Below are 21,066 nucleotides of genomic sequence, written 5' to 3'. Positions count from 1 at the left end.
CGGACACGACTGAGTGACTTCACTTTCACTTTTCACTTTCATGCATTGGAGAAGGAAATGGCAACCCACTCCAGTGTTCTTGCCTGGAGAATCCCAGGGACGGGGGAGCCTGGTGGGCTGCCGTCTATGGGGTCGCACAGAGTCGGACACGACTGAAGTGACTTAGCAGCAGCAGGTACAGGGAAAACAGGAGAGGGTCGTATGTGTCGGAAATAGGATTAATATTTTATTATTACCTTTAGCTAATTGGCTCCTGAGAGCCAGCCCATATCCCCAGATGAGATGCTGCAGTCAGTCCTCCAGCACTTAAAATATCTGGGTCAGTGAGAAGAGGATCATAAGGTCTCCTTGTGCTTATTTTTAACTTAAAAATATAACCTTTAAAGAAAAGGACAGGATAAAAAATGAAAAAAAAAAGAAATGTTACAAGCTCAAGTCAAAACGGAACTATTCAACAGGTTATTGAATAGTTATTCAATAGGTTATTGATGCTGACTTGCAGGGAGGGGTCCCTGGTGGGTCACAGTGGTCCGTGGCTCCATGAGAACTGAGAAGGGTGCCCAGGAATCTACATCAGAAAGTGGACTTGAGACTGGAGCAGACTAACAGCAGGAGACATCCAGGTGTGGGTGCCACTTCCCCATGCCTGCTCTCCCTTCAAAAAGACACTACCCTTGATCCTTTATTCCAAGAAGAAAGGGAGAGAGAAACTCAGCGGGCCTGGTTCCCAGCTTCTAGCACTGGCTTTTGCAGCTTCAGAACAAAAGGAAAAGAAGGGGGATGTTTTAAGCTATCACCTTATGTTACAAAAGTGGCTCCGATTGATACGTGAATGTTGGTCTTATGAAAGATATTCTGAATGCTGCTTTGTGTTTTTTGAGACAAATCAGCAAAAATATAACATCCTTTGCACGGCTGTCCCTTCAACTCAAAGAGACCAGGAATGAGGAAGCTCTAAGTGCCACAGACTCTGTTTCCCAGGACCTCAGAGTGAGAGGTTTCTGCAAAGCATCCCACTGTGTCATGTGTCGAAAGGAGCACCTAAGAACAGTTTCCCTCAGGTCTGCGATACGATGGTCACTTTCCACCCCTGGGTTCCATGCAGGGGAAAGAGTATCAGAGGCAGGTTCTGAGTCTAAGGAATTTACTCTCAGGCTGGGTCTCTAACCCCCTAAATGTTGAATATCACTGAAAGATAACACTACCACATACAGTACAAGTGCATGCATGCTCAGTCATGTCCAACTCTTTGCAATCCCTTGGACTGTAGCCCACCAGGCTCCTCTGTCCATGGGATTTTCCAGGCAAGAATACCAGAGTGGGTTGCCATGCCCTCCTCTAGAGGATCTTCCCAACGTAGGGACTGAATCCACAACTCTGGTGCCTCTGGCATTGGCAGGTGGATTCTTTACCCTTGAGCCACCTGGCAACAAGGCAACTGTGCAAATCCTTGGCTACCTGAGAGCTGAATTGTGTGCCATGGGAGGTACCAGGAGGCAAGGTCAATATAAGCTGGTTTCACTGAGCAAACAAGACTTCAGCTGAGCTCAGAAGGGGCACAACTTGCACTGAAGGGAACGACAGTTTCTTAGAGTGAAAAGATGTGTTTCTTCAGGCACTGTGTGTGCACCACAGACGCAACAGTGAGCAAAGTGCCTCCTGGCCCCTGCTTTCACACAGCTGCAGTCTCCAGCAATCGGTTTCCTTAGAGTCCAGGGTACCGGATAGTGACAAAAGCTGACATTGATTTAGGGACTATGATGTGCCAGGCACTATGCTAAGTGCTCCACAAATATAATCCCACTTGCTCCTCATTGCAACTCAGAGACAAGTGGAGTTTCTATTATCACCGTTTTGTGAATTGGAGACTTAGGCACACTCAGATAATTCGTGGTGAAGCCAAAATTCAAATCTAGGGCTGCCTGACTCATGGGCCATTCCCTTCCCACAATACCTCATGGGAAATGAGGTCAGGAGAGGGTGGATGGTGGAGTGCTTGGAAGCCTGGTGAAGCAGTGCATATTTGCTATGAAGGAGATAAGTTATTTGTTATCAGTGTATCTTCCTACTGTTGCCTTACCTGCTCTAAGTCAGATTCCCAAGGGACACATCCAAAATTCAGATGACCCTCCAGACAAGACGTGCTCTCTCCCTCCAGATGTCCATCAGCTTTCCGGCCATAGTGAACTGCAATGACCATCTTTAAAGGAAATTTGAGTCCTAATTTTTCTCTATCCGTTAAATCCTAAACCTACAGGAAACCATGAGAAACCAGTCCCCGTGGTTTTTCTCATCTGCCCCCTATATTGGCCTTTTGTAGTTTTCCCAAGATTCAAAAGAACCCTCAAAGCTATCCAGAGACTGGCTTTTTAGGCGACATTTTATCACTCAGAACATATAAAGGAGAAGAGATGCTTGCAAATTTCTCCTTAGCTTTTACTTCCTCATCTTCCCAGGGAGGAAAGGGGGATGAGAGAAGATATATCTGCATTCTCTCCACCTCCCGAGAGGATGCGGGATTATTCCCAGCCCTCAGTCCTTTCCTTTGCTCTGAACTGGGAAATATTGCTCCCCAAGGAGGCCAACCAGGATCAGGCAAGGCAAGATGAAGGTCAACCCACCTAGTGGACAGAAAACTAGAAATGCTACAATAAAAGCAGAACTTTTTAAGTTCATATAGATAACATCTTCTTATCAACTATAAACCACTTCCAGGGACCTCCCTAGTGGTCCAGTGGTTAAGAATCCACCTTGCAATGCAGGAGATGCAGGTTTGATCCCGGGTCAAGGAACTAAGATCCCACATGCTGCAGAGCAACTGAGCCCATGCACCACAACTATTGAGCCCACACACACTAGAACGAAATTGCCCCAGAACCATCATGCCACAGCTAGAGAGCCCACATGTCAAAACTAGAGAGCCCATGAACCACAATGAAGATTCTGCATACTGTGGCTAAGACCTGAAACAGTCAAATAGATAAATATTTTAAAATAAATAAATAAGCACTTCCAGAAACAGGCTTTCATTTGAATCTCTCACAATAGTCAGGCAGGTTTTAATGCTGACATTACCTTTTTTTTTTCCCCACTTGAGGAAACCAGGGTACATTATAAAGAAGTAAGTCCCTAAGGTCAAGGAGGTAAAACTTGCAGCCATGCCCTCTGAACTCTGTCCTTTCTGGCATATTCACTCAGGAACCCTGATTTGGACAAAATGCCAGATAGGGACAGGAAAGCTTAATGGCCAGTCTCCATGTTGTCATCCTCCAAAATTAGAAAGATTTACCCAATGGTTTTAATTTCATTTTATAATCTCCTATGACTCTACCATCCAACAATATGTCTTTCTCTTATACTTGTTGGTTTGGTCCTGGCCAACCTTTAAAGTATGAAGTTCCATATACTCACTATTTCTGTGGAAGGAAGTGCTATTTTTACTTCGCCCTAAAACTATTTCTTTAAAATATAAAGTTGTCCCTAGTTCTTGTGCTCTGGGATTTCGTAAGTTCATATTTTTATCCTATGATTTTCATTATTTTATAAATTTCAATTATATTCCCCTCTCAGCCTGGGTCTTCCCAGAATGAAAAGCCCTAATTCTTTTATCATCCCTCACAAAGGACTCTTTTGACCCTCTGGATCAATTTAGGTGTCCTCTGGATCCTGTCTGGCTCTGTATGTCTGAGGTATATCAGATCATCGGGCCCTCATCACTTTGTCCATTGTTCTGTATAAAAGAGCACAATGGCTTCAGATAAAATCAAATGTTGAAATATTTGAGAGATACTCTTTAAAAATCAAGCAATTCTTCCAACTGTATAGCATGGGGAACTATATTCAATCAGATCAGATTAGATCAGATCAGTCACTCAGTCGTGTCTGACTTTTTGTGACCCCATGAATCGCAGCACGCCAGGCCTCCCTGTCCATCACCAACTCCCGGAGTTCACTCAGACTTACCTCCATTGAGTCAGTGATGCCATCCAGCCATCTCATCCTCCGTAGTCCCCTTCTCCTCTTGCCCCCAATCCCTCCCAGCATCAGAGTCTTTTCCAATTAGTCAACTCATCGCATGAGGTGGCCAAAGTACTGAAGTTTCAGCTTTAGCATCATTCCTTCCAAAGAAATCCAAGGGCTGATCTTCTTCAGAATGGACTGGTTGGATCTCCTTGCAGCCCAAGGAACTCTCAAGAGTCTTCTCCAATACCATAGTTCAAAAGCATCAATTCTTTGGCGCTCAGCCTTCTTCACAGTCGAACTCTCACATCCATACATGACCACAGGAAAAACCACAGCCTTGACTAGATGAACCTTTGTTGGCAAAGTAATGTCTCTGCTTTTGAATATGCTATCTAGGTTGGTCATAACTTTCCTTCCAAGGAGTAAGCGTCTTTTAATTTCATGGCTTCATGGAAAAGAATATGAAAAAGAATGTGTGCATATGTATATGTGTATGTGTATATATATATATATATATTATATCTAACTGAGTCACTTTGCTGTATAGCAGTAATTAACACATTATAATTCAAAAATACCTCAATAAAAAATAAATTAAAAAAAAATCAAGCAATTCTTTTGCTTCAAGTCAGCCCAAGATGTGTGCTAAGTCACTTGAGTCATGTCCGACTCTGTGCAACCCTATGGACTACAGCCTGCCAGGCTCCTCTATACATGGGAGTTTCCAGGCAAGAATACTGGAGTGGGTTGCCATGCCCTCCTCCAGGGGTTCTTCCAGACCCAGGGATCGAACCCAAGTCTCTTACTTCTCCTGCATTGGCAGGCAGGTTCTTTACCACTAGTGCCACCTGGGAAGCCCCAGCCTGGTTACAGGCTGAAAAAATATAAATTTTGCTTCAATGCTGAAATGAATTTGAATACATTGCTACCAGGCAACCTTGTAATCTATTATGGAAATAACAACTTGCAAAGCACTTTCATATACATTATCTCACTTGACCCTGACGTGAACTATGCACCATGCACAGTAGGGGGAAAAAAAAAATTACCCTAATTTTTTTACATGAGAAAAAGAAAAAGATTAGTCTAGCCTCTAGTCAAACAGCTGGAACTGGAGTCCTAGACACAAGCCCTCCATCAAGAGAATGGTCTTTTATCCACTGTGCAATATAGCCTTCCTTATAAACACTTGTGATTTACATTAAAGCACCAAACTACCTCTAAGTCTATGTTAGTGGTCAAAGCATAGTCACAAAATAGTCTATAATTCTACTGAAAGGAAGGATTTTTAAGATCAGTCTAAACTCTTCCTTTCTCTCTTTTCCATGGTAGCTTCCCTGGTAGCTCAGTTGGAAAAGGATCCGCCAGCAATGCAGCAGATCCCAGTTCAATTCCTGGATTGGGAATGTCCACTGGAGAAGGAATAGGCTACCCACTCCAGTATTTTTGGGCTTCCCTGGTGGCTCAGCTGGTAAAGAATCCACCTGCAATGCAGGAAACCTAAGTTCAATCCCTGGGTTGGGAAGATTCCCTAGAGAAGGGAAAGGCTACCCACTCCAGTATTGTGGCCTGGAGAATTCCATGGACTGTATAGTCCATGGAGTCACAAAGAGTCGGATACAACTGAGCGACTTTCACAAACTCTCTTCCCTTCTTTCTCTACATGCTCTACAGACAGTCTCAGCAACACTGTAGGCTTCATGGTCACCTCCATGCAAATGACTTCCAAACCTCTATCTCTAGGCCACACCTCCCCTCTGAGCACCAGAAAAGTATAAAACTGCATACCTGACATCTTTTAGTTGTCTGAATATGCAGAAAACTTTATCTTCTGTCCCAGTCACATTCCCCTCCACTGCCAAAACCCAGTTCTCTTTTTTTTTAATATATTTTTTATTGAAGGATAATTGTTTTACAGAATTTTGTTGCTTTCTGTCAAACCTCAATATAAATCAACCATAGATATACATATATCCCCTCTCTTTTGAACGTCCCTCCCATCTCCCTCCCCATTCCACCGCTCTGGGATGATCCAGAGCCCCTGTTTGAGTTTCCTGAGCTATACAGCAAATTCTCTCTGGCTATCTGTTTTACATATGGTAATGTAAGTTTAAATGTTACTCTTTCCATAGATCTCACCCTCTGCTCCCCTCTCCCCATGCCCATAAGTCTATTCTCTATGTCTGTTTCTCCATTGCTGCTCTATAAATAAATTCTTCAGGACCATTTTTCTAGAATCCATGTATATTAGAATATGATATTTATTTTTCTCTTTCTGACTCACTTCACTCTGTATAATAGGTTCTAGATTCATCCACCTCATTAGAACTGACTCAAATGCATTCCTTTTTACGGCTGAGTAATATTCTATTGTGTATATGTACCACGACTTCTTTATCCATTCATCTGTCAATGGACATCTAGGCTGCTTCCATGTTCTAGCTATTGTAAATAGTGCTGCAATGAACAATGGGATACATGTGCCTTTTTCAATTTTTATTTCCTCAGGGTATATGCGTAGGAGTGGGATTGCTGGGTCATATGGTGGTTTTATTCCTAGTTGTTTAAGGAATTTCCAAACTGTCTTCCATAGTGGTTGTATCAATTTACATTCCCACAATCAGTACAAGAGCATTCCCTCTTCTCTGCACCCTCTCCAGCATTTATTGTTTGTAGACTTTTTGATGATGGCCATTCTGACTGGCATGAGGTGATATCTCTTTGTACATTTGATTTGCATTTCTCTAATGAGTGATATTGAGCATCTTTCCATGTGTTTGTTAGCCATCTGTATGTCTTCCTAGGAGAAATGTCTGTTTAGGTCTTTTTCCCACTTTTTGATTGGGTTGTTTGTTTTTCTGGTATTGAGCTGTATGAGCTGCTTGTATATTTTGGAAATTAATCCTCTGTCAGTTGTTTCATTTGCTATTATTTTCTCCCATTCTGATGGTTGTCTTCTCACCTTGCTTATAGTTTCCCTTGCTGTGAAAAAGCTTTTAGGTTTAATCAGGTCCCACCTGTTTACTTTTGTTTTTATTTCTGTTACTCTAGGAGGTGAGTCATAGAGGATCTTGCTTTGATTTATGTCTGGTGTTCTGCCTCTGTTTTCCTCTAAGAGTTTTATAGTTTCTGGTCTTACATTTAGGTCTTTAATCCATTTTGAGTTTATTTCTGTGTATGGTGTTAGGAAGTGTTTTAATTTCATTCTTTTACATGTAGTTCTCCAGTTTTCCCAGCACCATTTACTGAAGAGGCTGTCTTTGCCCCATTGTATATTCTTGCCTCCTCCATCAAAAATAAGGTACCCATAGGTGCATGGGTTTATTTCAGGGCTTTCTATCTTATTCCATTGGTCTACATTTCTGTTTTTGTGCCAGTACCATACTGTCTTGATGACTGTAGCTTTGTAGTATAATCTGAAGTCAGGAAGGTTGATTCCTCCAGCTCCATTCTTCTTTCTCAAGACTGCTTTGGCTATTCTGGGTGTTTTGTGTTTCCATATGAATTGTGAAATTTTTTGTTCTAGTTCTGTGAAAAATGCTACTGGTAATCTGATAGGGATTGCATTGACTTTGTAGGTTACATTTGGTAGTATAGTCATTTTCACAATATTGATTCTTCCTACCCAGGAACATGGAATATTTCCCCATCTGTTTATGTTGTTTTTTATTTCTTTCATTAGTGTCTTATAATTTTCTGTGCACAGTTCTTTTGTCTCCTTAGGTAAGTTTACTCCTTAATATTTAATTCTTTTTGTTACAATGGTAAATGGGATTGATTCCTTAATTTCTCTTTCTGATTTTTCATTGTATATAGAAGTGCAAGTGATTTCTGTGTATTGATTTTCCTGCAACTTTGCTAAATTCATTGATTAGCTCTAGTAATTTTCTGATACTATCTTTAGGGTTTTCTATATATCACATCATCTGCAAACAGTGAGAGCTTTACTTCTTTTCTGATCTGGATTCCTTTTATTTCTTTTTGTTCTCTGATTGCTGTAGCTAGGACTTACAGAACTATGTTGAATAATAGTGGTGAAAGTGGACACCCTTGTCTTGTTCCTGATCTTAGGGGGAATGCTTTCACTTTTTCACCATTGAGAATAATATTTGCTGTAGGCTTATCATATATGGCCTTTACTATGTTGAGCTAGGTTCCTTCTATGCCCATTTTTTGAATATTTTAATCATAAATTGGTGCTGAATTTGTCAAAGGCTTTTTCTGCATCTATTGAGATTATCACATAGTTTTTATCTTTCAATTTGTTAATATGATATATCACATTGATTGATTTGTGTATATTGAAGAGTCCTTGCATCCCTGGAATAAACCCAACTTGATCATGGAGTATGAGCTTTTTGATGTGTTGCTGAATTCTGTTTGCCAAAATTTTGTTGAGGATTTTTGTATCTATGTTTATCAGTGATATTGGCCTGTAGTTTTCTTTTTGTGTGTTGTCTTTGTCTGGTTTTGGTATCAGGGTGAGGGTGGCCTTTAGAATGAGTTTGGAAGTGTTCCTTCCTCTGCAAATTTTTGGAAGAGTTTTAGAAGGATAGGCATTAGCTCTTCTCTAAATGTTTGATAGAATTCTCCTGTGAAGCTATCTGATCCTGGGCTTTTGTTTTTTGGGAGGTTTTGATCACAGCTTCAATTTCAGTGCTTGTAATTGGGTTGTTCATAATTTCTATTTCTTCCTGGTTCAGTCTTGGAAGATTGAACTTTTTTAAGAATCCATCTGTTTCTTCCAGGTTATCCATTTTATTGCCATATTGTTGTTCATAATAGTCTCTTACAATCCTTTGAATTTCTTCATTGTCTGTTGTAACCTCTCCTTTTTTATTTCTAACTTTGTTGATTTGATTCTTCTCTCTTTTTTTCTTGATGAGTCTGGCTAAAGGTTTGTCAATTTTGTTTACCTTCTCAAAGAACGAGTTTTTAGTTTTATTAATCTTTACTATTGTTTCTTTCATTTCTTTTCATTTATTTCTGCTCAGATCTTTAAGGTTTCTTTCCTTCTACTAATTTTGGGTGTTGTTTGTTCTTCTTTTTCCAGTTGTTTTAGGTGTAAAGTTAGGTTGTCTATTGAATGTTTTTCCTGTTTCTTGAGGTAGGATTGTATTGTTATAAACTTCCCTCTTAGAACTGCTTTTGCTGCATCCCATAGGTTTTGAGTTATCGTGTTTTCATAGTCATTTGTTTCTAGAAATTTTTTTATTTCCCTTTTGATTTCTTCAATAACCTGTTGGTTATTTAGAAATGTGTTGTTTAATCTCCATGTGTTCGTGTTTCTTACAGTTTTTTTCTTGTAATTGATATCTAGTCTCATAGTGCTGTGCTCAGAGAAGATGCTTGATATGATTTCAATTTTCTTAAATTTACTGAGGTGTGATTTGTGACCCAAGATGTAGTCTATCCTGGAGAATGCTCCAAGTGCACTTGAGAAGAAGGTTTATTCTTCTGCATTTGGATGGAATGTCCTAAAGATATCAATGAGATCCATCTCATCTAATGCATCATTTAAGACTTGTGTTTCCTTATTAATTTTGTGTTTTGATGATCTGTCCATTGGTGTGAGTGGGGTGTTAAAGTCTCCTACTATTATTCTGTCAATTTCTCCTTTTAAGTCTGTTAGTATTTGTCTTATGTATTGAGGTGCTCCTATGTTGGATGCATAGATATTTACAATTGTTATGTCTTCCTCTTGGATTGACCCCTTGATAATTATGTATTGTCCTTCTTTATCTCTTGTAATATTCTTTAAGGTCTATTTTGTCTGATATGAGGATTGCTACTCCAGCTTTCTTTTGCTTCCCATTTGCATGCACTATATTTTTCCATCCTCTCACTTTCATTCTATATCTGTCCTTAGGTCTGAAGTGGGTTTCTTGTAGAAAGCATATATATGGGTCTTGTTTTTGTATCCATTCAACAAGTCTGTCTTTTGGTTGGAACATTTAATCCATTTACATTTAATTATTGATACCTATGTTCCTGTTGCCATTTTCTTAGTTGTTTGGGGTTGAATTTGTAGATCTTTTTCTTCTCTTGTATTTCTTGACTATATACGTCCCTCTAACATTTGTTGAAAAGCTGGTTTGACGCTACTGAATTCTCTTAACTTTTGCTTGTCTAAAAATCTTTTTATTCCTCCATTAATTTTGAATGAGATCCTTGCTGGGTATAGTAATCTTGGTTTTAAGTTTTTCTCTTTCAGTACTTTAAATATATCCTGCCGTTCCGTTCTGGCCTGCAGTTTCTGCTGAAAGATCAGCTGTTAAGCATATGGGGTTTCCCTTGTATGTTACTTGTTGCTTCTCCCTTGCTGCTTTTAACATTCTTTCTGCTTAGTCTTTGTTAGTTTGATTAGTATGTGTCTTGGCGTGTTTCTCCTTGGGTTTATCCTGTATGGGACTCTTTGTGCCTCTTGGACTTGATTGACTATTTCCTTTTCCATGTTGGGAAAATTTTCAACTACAATCTCTTCAAAAAATTTGTCATATCCTTTCTTTTTCTCTTCTTCTTTTGGGACCCCTATCATTCAAATGTTGGTATGTTTGATACTGTCCCAGAGGTCTCTGAGACTATCCTCAGTTCTTTTCATTCTTTTTACTTTATTCTGCTCTTCAGAAGTTATTTCTACCATTTTATCTTCCAGCTCACTAATTCATTCTTCTGCTTCAGATAGTCTGCTATTGATTCCTTCTAGAGTATTTTTAATTTTAGTAACTGTACTGTTTGTTCCTGTAAGTTTATTCTTTAATTCTTCTAGATCTTTGTTAACTGATTCTTGCATTTTCTCCATTTTGTTGCAAGGTTTTTGTTCATCTTTACTATCATTATTCTGAATTCTTTTTTAGGTAGTTTGCCTATTTCCTCTTCATTAATTTGGACTTCTGTGTTTCTAGTTTGTTCCTTCATTTGTGTTGTATTTCTCTGCCTTTTCATTATATATATATATATATATATATATATATATATATATATATAAATAATTTATTGTGTTTGAGGTATCCTTTTCCCAGGCTTCAAGGTTGAATTCTTTATTCCTTTTGGTTTCTGCCCTTCTGAGGTTGGTCCAGTGGTTTGTATAAGCTTGGTATAGGGTGAGACTTGTGCTGAGCTTTTTTATTTGTTTTTCCTGGGCAAGGCTGAGTGAGGTGGTAATCCTTTCTGCTGATGATTAGGTTTGTATTTTTGTTTTCTTTGTTATTTAGTTGAGGCATCCTGCACAGGGTGCTACTGGTGGTTGGGTGATGCCAGGTCTTATATTCAAGTGGTTTACTTTGTGTGAGTTCTCACTATTTGATACTCCCTAGGGTTTAGTTCTTCACAGTCCAACTCTCACATCCATACATGACCACTGGAAAAACCATAGCCTTGACTAGATGGACCTTTGTTGGCAAAGTAATGTCTCTGCTTTTTAATATGCTATCTAAGTTTGTCATAACTTTGAAACTCCAATACTTTGGCCACCTCATGCGAAGAGTTGACTCATTAGAAAAGACCCTGATGCTGGGAGGGATTGGGGGCAGGAGGAGAAGGGGACAACAGAGGATGAGATGGCTGGATGGCATCACCGACTCGATGGACATGAGTTTGGGTAAACTTCGGGAGTTGGTGATGGACAGGGGAGTCCTGGTATGCTGCAATTCATGGGGTCGCAAAGAGTCAGACACGACTGAGCGACTGAAGTGAACTGTGGGTTAGTTCTTTGGCAGTCTAGGGTCTTGGAGTCAGTGTTCCCACTCCAAAGGCTCAGGGCTTGATCTCTGGTCAGGAGTGAAGATTCCATACATGGTTTGTTATGGCATTAAGTGAGATTAAAATAAATATCCCAAAACAAGAAGCCAAAGATGAACCCCAGACAAATGGCAGTTAAAAATCAGGCAAATAATAATTAAAATAATGGAATATATACATATACATATATACCTAGAGAGGACTTCCCTGGTGACTCAGACAGTAAAGTGTGTGCCCACAATGCGGGAGACCTGGGTTCGATCCCTAGGTCAGGAAGATCCCATGGAGAAGGAAATGGCAACCCACTCCAGTACTCTTGCCTGGAAAATTCCATGAACTGAGGAGCCTCATAGGCTACAGTCCATGGGGTCGCAAAGAGTCGGACACGACTGAGTGACTTCACTTTCACTTTCATATACCTATGAGCAAAGTCAAAAGAATCCAACAAAAATAAAGTACAAAAGACTGAACCAGGGAACAAAGGAAATCAAAAATTACTTACCAGTTAGGAACAAAACTAACGCACAAACTGGAAACAAAATTAAAGCAAGGTGCCAAGTGGGGAATAAAGCAATGAAAACAAAACTAACAAATATTTTGAGAGGAAAGGAAAAAAAAAGAAAAGAAAGAAAGAAAGAATAGATATGCAAAGTTAAATAGAGGTAGATGAAGAAGATTTATATACATTAAAGATTACTGCAAGGGGAAATGAACAGTCTGAAAGGCAAAAGGGGAATAAATGGAGAAAAAATATAATAGGTTTAAAAAAATTAAAATTATATAAAAGAGAAAAGGGGAAGAAAAAAAAAAGGAAGAAGAAAGAAAACAGGGGAAGAAAAGGAAAACCCCAGAGAATTGCAAAAGCCCAATATAGAGGCAGAGGTTTATAACAACAATAAAAATTGTGACCAAATATACACATATACACACATAAGCAAAATCAAATCAGTCCAACAAAAATAAAGTACAATAGATTAACCCAGCGAACAAAGGAAACCAAAATTATATCTACCAAAACAAAACTAATTAAAGCACAAACTGGAACACAAAAATAAAGCAAGGTTCCAAGTAGGGAATAAAGTAATGAAAATAAAACTAACAAATATGTTGAGAGGAAAGGAAAGAAAGATAGATATGCTAAGTTAAATAGAGGTAGAAGAATATTTATATACATTAAAGATTAACTTCAAGGGGCAAAGAACTGTAGGAAAAGCAAACAAAGGAATAAATGCAGAAAAGATAATAATAGATTTAAAAAATTAAAATTAAAAAAAGAAAAGAAAAAATAAATAAATAAAGGAAAACTCCACAGAACTGCAAAAGCCCAGCGTAGAGGCAGAGGTTTATAAAAACAATAAAAAATGTGACCAAGGAAAAAAAAAAGCTCAAAATCTTAATTAAATTTCATAGTGCCAATAAAACTGACAACTACAATAGCGGGGCGGGGGGAGGAAAAACATCCAGAAGAATCCACAGAACAAGTCAAAACGTAAGAATAATAAATGTTTTTCTTGAGTCGTTGCTGTCAGAGTCCTTTCCCTCGCTGGGAGTCACAGTCCACCTTAACTTCCTAGGATGCCCTCCAATACTGTGCTGATCTCTGGACCTGTTGTGGGAGCAGCTCAGATTCTAATCTGGTCCTACTCCTGTGTGTTCTTGCCTCCAAAGTTCACAGCTATCAGAACTACTGCATTTTCTTTTGTAGGAGTTCTCAATGATCTTTTATATATTCCATAGACAGTCTGCCTAGTTGATTGTGTGGATTTAATCTGCAGCTTGTACAGTGGTGGGAAGGTTTTGGACCTTCTTCCTTAGCCACACTACCCCTGGGTTTCAACTGTGGTTTTACTTCCACCTATACGTGTGGGTCCTCCAATGAAGTTTGCTCCTGAGGCTGCCCTGGAGGACTTGGGTTTTCCCCTGTGAGGGCCAGGTGTGGAGGTGATGCAGCTGATTGAGTAGCAGGGGTTCTGGCAGCACCAGGTACTCAGGGGAGTTGGTGGCTAGGGCACAGGAAATATAGTGCTCTAGAAGGGTATGGCAACCAATATTGGCCAATGTGCTCCAGTGTTCTTGCCTGGAGAACGTCTCCCCCACCCCCCTACCGCCCACCACCAACTCTTGACAGAGAAGTCTGGCAGACCACAGTCTCAGTTCAGTTCAGTTCAGTCACTCAGTCGTGTCCGACTCTTTGCGACCCCATGAATCGCAGCACACTAGGCCTCCCTGTCCATCACCAACTCCCAGAGTTCACTCAGACTCACGTCCATCCAGTCAGTGATGCCATCCAGCCATCTCATCCTCTGTCGTCCCCTTCTCCTCCTGCCCCCAAACCCTCCCAGCCTCAGAGTTTTTTCCAATGAGTCAACACTTCGCATGAGGTGGCCAAAGTACTGGAGTTTCAGCTTTAGCATCGTTCCTTCCAAAGAAATCCCAGGGCTGATCTCCTTCACAATGGACTGGTTGGATGTCCTTGCAAGCCAAGGGACTCTCAAGAGTCTTCTCCAACACCACAGTTCAAAAGAATCAATTCTTCGGCACTCAGCTCTCTTCACATTCCAACTCTCACATCCATACATGACCACAGGAAAAACCATAGCCTTGACTAGACAGATTTTGTTGGCAAAGTAATGTCTCTGCTTTTGAATATACTATCTAGGTTGGTCATAACTTTCCTTCCAAGGAGTAAGCGTCTTTTAATTTCATGGCTGCAGTCACCACCTGCAGTGATTTCGAAGCCCAAAAAAATAAAGTCTGACACTGTTTCCACTGTTTCCCCATCTATTTCCCATGAAGTGATGGGACCAGAAGCCATGATCTTCGTTTTCTGAATGCTGAGCTTTAAGCCAACTTTTTCTCTCTCCTCTTTCACTTTCATCAAGAGGCTTTTGAGTTCCTCTTCACTTTCTGCCATAAGGGTGGTGTCATCTGCATATCTGAGGTTATTGATATTTCTCCCTGCAATCTTGATTCCAGCTTGTGCTTCTTCCAGACCAGTGTTTCTCATGATGTACTCTGCATAGAAGTTAAATAAGCAGGGTGACAATATATAGCCTTGACATACTCCTTTTCCTATTTGGAACCAGTCTGTTGTTCCATGTCCAGTTCTAACTGTTGCTTCCTGACCTGCATATAGGTTTCTCAAGAGATAGGTCAGGTGGTCTGGTATTCCCATCTCTTGAAGAATTTTCCAGTTTATTGTGATCCACACAGTCAAAGGCTTTGGCATAGTCAATAAAGCAGAAATAGATGTTTTTCTGGAACTTCCTTGCTTTTTCAATGATCCAGCAGATGGCAATTTGATCTCTGGTTCCTCTGCCTTTTCTAAAACCAGCTTGAACATCTGGAAGTTCACAGTTCATGTATTGCTGAAGCCTGGCTAGGAGAATTTTGAGCATTACTTTACTAGCGTGTGAGATGAGTGCAATTGTGCGGTAGTTTGAGCATTCTTTGGCATTGCCTTTCTTTGGGATTGGAATGAAAACTGACCTTTTCCAGTCCTGTGGCCACTGCTGAGTTTTCCAAATTTGCTGGCATATTGAGTGCAGCACTTTCACAGCATCATCTTTCAGGATTTGAAAGGGCTCAACTGGAATTCCATCACCTCCACTAGCTTTGTTCGTAGCGAAGCTTTTTCTAAGGCCCACTTGACTTCACATTCCAGGATGTCTGGCTCTAGGTCAGTGATCACACCATCGTGATTATCTTGGTCGTGATGATCTTTTTTCTACAGTTCTTCTGTGGATTCTTGCCACCTCTTCTTAATATCTTCTGCTTCTGTTAGGTCCATACCATTTCTGTCCTTTATCGAGCCCATCTTTGCATGAAATGTCCCCCTGGTATCTCTAAATTTCTTGAAGAGATATCTAGTCTTTCCCATTCTGTTGTTTTCCTCTATTTCTTTGCACTGATCACTGAGGAAGGCTTTCTTATCTCTTCTTGCTATTCTTTGGAACTCTGCATTCAGATGTTTATATCTGTCCTTTTCTCCTTTGCTTGTCGCTTCTCTTCTTTTCACAGCTATTTGTAAGGCCTCCCCAGACAGCCATTTTGCTTTTTTGCATTTCTTTTCCATGGGGATGGTCTTGATCCCTGTCTCCTGTACAATGTCACGAACCTCCGTCCATAGTTCATCAGGCACTCTATCAGATCTAGTCCCTTAAATCTATTTCTCACTTCCACTGTATAATCATAAGGGATTTGATTTAGGTCATACCTGAATGGTCTAGTGGCTTTCCTTACTTTCTTCAATTTCAGTCTGAATTTGGCAATAAGGAGTTCATGATCTGAACCACAGTCAGCTCCTGGTCTTGTTTTTGTTGACTGTATAGAGCTTCTCCATATTTGGCTGCAAAGAATATAATCAATCTGATTTCAGTGTTGACTATCTGGTGATGTCCATGTGTAGAGTCTTCTCTTGTGTTGTTGGAAGAGGGTGTTTGCTATAACCAGTGCATTCTCTTGGCAAAACTCTATTAGCCTTTGCCCTGCTTCATTCCATATTCCAAGGCCAAATGTGCCTGTTACTCCAGATGTTTCTTGACTTCCTACTTTTGCATTCCAGTCCCCTATAATGAAAAGGACATCTTTTTTGAGTGTTAGTTCTAAAAGGTCTTGTGGGTCTTCATAGAACCGTTCAACTTCAGCTTCTTCAGCGTTACTGGTTGGGGCATAGACTTGGATTACTGTGATATTGAATGGTTTGCCTGGGAAATGAACAGAGATCATTCTGCCGTTTTTGAGATTGCATCCAAGTATTGCATTTCGGACTCTTTTGTTGACCATGATGGCTACTCCATTTCTTCTGAGGGATTCCTGCCCGCAGTAGTAGATATAATGCTCATCTGAGTTAAATTCACCCATTCCAGTCCATTTTAGTTCGCTGATTCCTAAAATGTCGATGTTCACTCTTGTCATCTCCTTTGACCACTTCCAATTTGCCCTGATTCATGGACCTAACATTCCAGGTTCCTATGCAATATTGCTCTTTATAGCATCAGACCTTGCTTCTATCACCAGTCACATCCACAGCTGGGTATTCTTTTTGCTTTGGCTCCATCCCTTCATTCTTTCTGGAGTTATTTCTCCACTGATCTCCAGTAGCATATTGGGCACCTACTGACCTGGGGAGTTCCTCTTTCAGTATTCTATCATTTTGCCTTTTCATACTGTTCATGGGGTTCTCAAGGCAAGAATATTGAAGTGGTTTGCCATTCCCTTCTCCAGTGGGCCACATTCTGTCAGACCTCTCCACCATGACCCACCTGTCTTGGGTGGCCCCACAGGGCATGGCTTAGTTTCACTGAGTTAGACAAGAGTCTGTGGTCCATTTTCTGTGATTATGGTTTCAGTGTGTCTGCCCTCTGATGCCCGCTTGCAACACCTACCGTCTTAATTGGGTTTCTCTTACCTTGGATGTGGGGTATCTCTTCATGGCTGCTCAAGCAAAGTGCAGCCACTGCTCCTTACCTTGGACGAGGGGTATCTCCTCACCGCTGCCCCTCCTGACCTTGAACGTGGAATAGCTTCTCTAGGCCCTCCTGCACCCGCGCAGCCACCGCTCCTTGGACGTCGGGTAGCTCCTCGTGGCCGCTGCCCCTGACCTCAGACGTGGGGTAGCTCCTCTCAGCTGCTGCTGCGCTGTTGCAGCCTGGCACTCTCGGCCACCGCCACTGACCTCGGACGTGGGGTAGCTCCTTTCGGCCGTGCTTGTATGCCGTCGCAGCCACCCGCGCTTGTCTATAGGGTCGCAAAAAGTCCGGACATGACAGAAGCGACCCGGCGCACATAGACACCACTATTTTTGCCCATGGCAGCTCTGCCCCAGTGAGAGTTGAGATGAAGGTGACGCAGCTGCTTGGCTTGCGGGGACCCTGGCAGTTCCAAGTGTGAAGGGACACGGATTCCCTCTGCCGCAGGAGTTATGGTCCTGTCAGTCTCTTTTTGAGCCTCTTGCAGCTGGCAATCAGAAGACCTCTTTGATCAGTCTTTCTCTGTAGCTCCACCCATTCAGGCACTTAGAGGGCTCCCTTGCCTGGAGTCCTTCTCTGTTGTTCAGCACATCAGGCACCTAGAGGGCGCCCCCTGGCTGGCACCCTACTCTGTAGTTCAGTGCGTCAGGCCTTTGATGGGCCAGCCTCTCTGTTGTTCAGCTGCCTGAAGCTAGCGTGCGGGGAGAGAGAGGCTATGGTGATAGCTCCACCCCCTACATGTGACTCAGTAGTATCACCTTGCTTCCATGGCTGCCTGGCTTTCCTCCACAGGCATTTCCCACCACAGTCTCCTCCCTCTCATCCTCTCGATCCATCTCTCTGCAGTCAACAGCAGCCCTCAGCCTGGGATTGCTCCACAATCCCTAAACTCCAGCTCCCAGCCGCTGCGCCTTCCAAGGAACCTGCATACCTGTCCAGGGTATGCATGGCTGCGGCAAGGACTGTCTGATTCTCATTCCATTTAGGCTGCCACAGATCAGTTGTTTCACTCTCAGCCTTAAATATTTCTCCTCTGACTCAGACAATTGCCCTGATGTGGGGATCTGACGCCTGCTTCAGCTCCCCCACCCACCAAGGGCAGGTCCGGTCCTACTAACACTCCTGTTTTTCCCCCTAGTTCTTTAGTCCTACCGAGTTTTGCATGGTTCTATATATTCTCTTCTGCTGGTCAGGTACTGCTGTCTGTTCTCAGCTGGTGTTCTGCATGTACTTCTGTGTCTGAAGGTATATTCCTGATGTATCCATGGAGAGAGATGTACTCCACGTTCACCTACTCCTCCACCATCTTGCTCTCCCCAATTCTCATTTGATGTCCCTCCTCTCAAAAAACCTCTAAGGAAACTAGGAGTCATCTCAACATTTCTCTCTTCCTGCTGCACAGCTCTCATCCTTTCCTTTCTCTCCTTCCCCATCATCACCAATGTAGTCCAAGGTTACCATCCTATCTCATTGGGACTTTCACAGACTCCTAATTGATCTCCTCTCCAATCCTTCCTGCCCATTATAGACTATGCCATTCTGGGCATTCCATCCCTTCCCAACCCTTGCTTAGAACCCTTCAATGGAATCCCACTGGCTGTAGTGTAAAGGCAAAACACCCAGAACTGACCTACCAGCACTGCCTAACCTGGTCCCCCCGAAGCCTCATCCCACAACACTCGCCTTCATTTCTTAGGCTCCAGTACCACTAGCCTTTGTTCAACCCCTTTCACTCACCATGCTTTCTTTTGCCACAGGGTCCTAACATATTCTTGTCTTCCCTGATTTTTCTCATTATTGATTTATTTGGCTGCACCAGGTCTTAGTTGCAGCACTCACCAACTTCAACTTGCCGAGTTGACCTTCAGCTTGGCACATGGAATCTTTAGTTGCGGCACATGGGATCTAGTTCCCTGACCAGAGATTGAACCCAAGCCCCCTGCACTTGGAGCATCTTAGCCACAAGATCATCAGGGAAGTCCCTGTCTCATTCTTTTCAATAACTGCTACCAGTCAATCCTAAAGGAAATCATCCCTGAACATCCATTAGAAGGACTGTTGCTGAAGCTCCAATAGTTTGGCCACCTCATTTGACGAGCCAACTCACTGGAAAAGACCTTGATAGTGGGAAAGATTGAAGGGGAAAGGAGAATGGGGCAGCAGAGGATGAAATGGTTAAATAGCATCACTGACCCAGTGGACATGAATGTGAGTAAATTCCAGGAGATAGTGAAGGGCAGAGGAGCCTAGCATGCTACAGTCCATGAGGTCCCAAAGAGTTGACCATGACACAGCAACTGAACAAGTGCATAATGAGGATGTACATCATATACAACCATTTCCTTCCCTTGCATGACCTGTATAAACAGTAAACATTTTGAAATATCACTGCTCTTGATCCAGTTATACAATCTTGGAAGGCAAATAAGAGAAAGAAATAATAATGTGAATTTTTCTTAGTTTACTTAGTTTGGGTTTTAAATAAAAGTGATTTTGTGTAATTACTATTATTTTCCTTTACTTGCCAAAGAACAAATCTTTTGTTGTCTTTACCATAGTTTCAGCATCAGTTCTTCAGTGCTCAGCCTTCTTTACGGTCCAAAAAATTCCTAAAGGAATTCTGAATATTCATTGGAAGGACTGATGCTGAAGCTGAAGCTCTAATACTTTGGCCACCTGATGCTAAGAGCCAACTCATAGGAAAAGATCCTGATGCTGTGAAGGATTGAGGGCAGGAGGAGAAGGGGGTGACAGAGCATGAGATGGTTGGATGGGATCACTGACTCGATGGACATGAGTTTGAGCAAACTCCAGGAGAGAGTGAAGGTCAGGGAAACTGGTGTACTGCAGTCCCTGCGGTCGCAAGGAGTCAGACACGACTTAGCGACTGAACAACAACAACCCTAGTTCCAACAGAAAAGATAGCTTTCTATAGCCATGCAGACTGCAGAGGAAGGAGCAGGGACAAATACACGGGTGATATGCAGACAGGATTACCCCACAGCTAACAGCACAAAATCCCACTTCTGTTGTCGAAAGAAGTGTGTGCAGGTGGATAGACCCACAGTTAGAGAAAAAGAAGAGGGAGCTGTGTGGGAGTGATTTCTTCAGCAGCCAGCCTACAATGGGGAGCTGGGAAAAGTCTGTGAATATAGAATAAATGCTGTCACTTGGAGCTGCACTGATTCTTTTTTCAGACTAACTAATGGCTCAGATGGTGGAACAACCAAACGATGACTAAAATGTGAGTCAAATGCTTTCAAATCAAATCATTCCAATGAAGCAGGAACACAGGCAAGCAGAGAACAGGTCATTAGGGGTTCTAACCAATACTTGTTAAACCCGAAGAAACTCACTCTCCTTAATGACTGCCTCTTTCGATCTAAGTCATTTTGACATTAGTGAGCTGGAGACAATCGATCTTTATTACTAGTGACATCTACTGATCAGCTCTGAACAGTGGGAAAGGGAGCTGCCTGGGGGAGGGGGAGAGGTTGTACAGTTTTCTCAATCTTAATTTGTCTTCCTTCTCTCCTGGGGTCTATCCAGCATGTCTTTCAATTATCCCAAAGGGTATCAGAAAATTCTAAATTTGGTGTCTTGATATTTTTGAAAACTAAATTTCATTTAAATACAAAATTAGCTCATGTTAAGAAGTAAGTGTGGGGAGAATGCAGGCGAAGAGAGCCTTGTCATTCAATGGAACCACAGAGCATGCAGCCCCCAGAGACTGAAATGGGCAGCCAGGCATGGAAGAAGTTTGAGCTCTGGCTCTCATGGCAGCTCCACGTGGGCCCACAACAGACACATGGTGGGTCCCTGATCTCATCCCCCTCCCCCTTCCTTCTACTAATTTCTCAGTTTTAAATTATCTCCCTAAATGTTCACTTTC

Source organism: Bubalus bubalis, chromosome 5, assembly GCF_019923935.1.
Source record: "Bubalus bubalis isolate 160015118507 breed Murrah chromosome 5, NDDB_SH_1, whole genome shotgun sequence".
Classification (NCBI taxonomy): domain Eukaryota; kingdom Metazoa; phylum Chordata; class Mammalia; order Artiodactyla; family Bovidae; genus Bubalus; species Bubalus bubalis.
The sequence above is the reverse complement of the archived record's forward strand: the minus strand, read 5'-3'. Positions refer to the sequence as shown.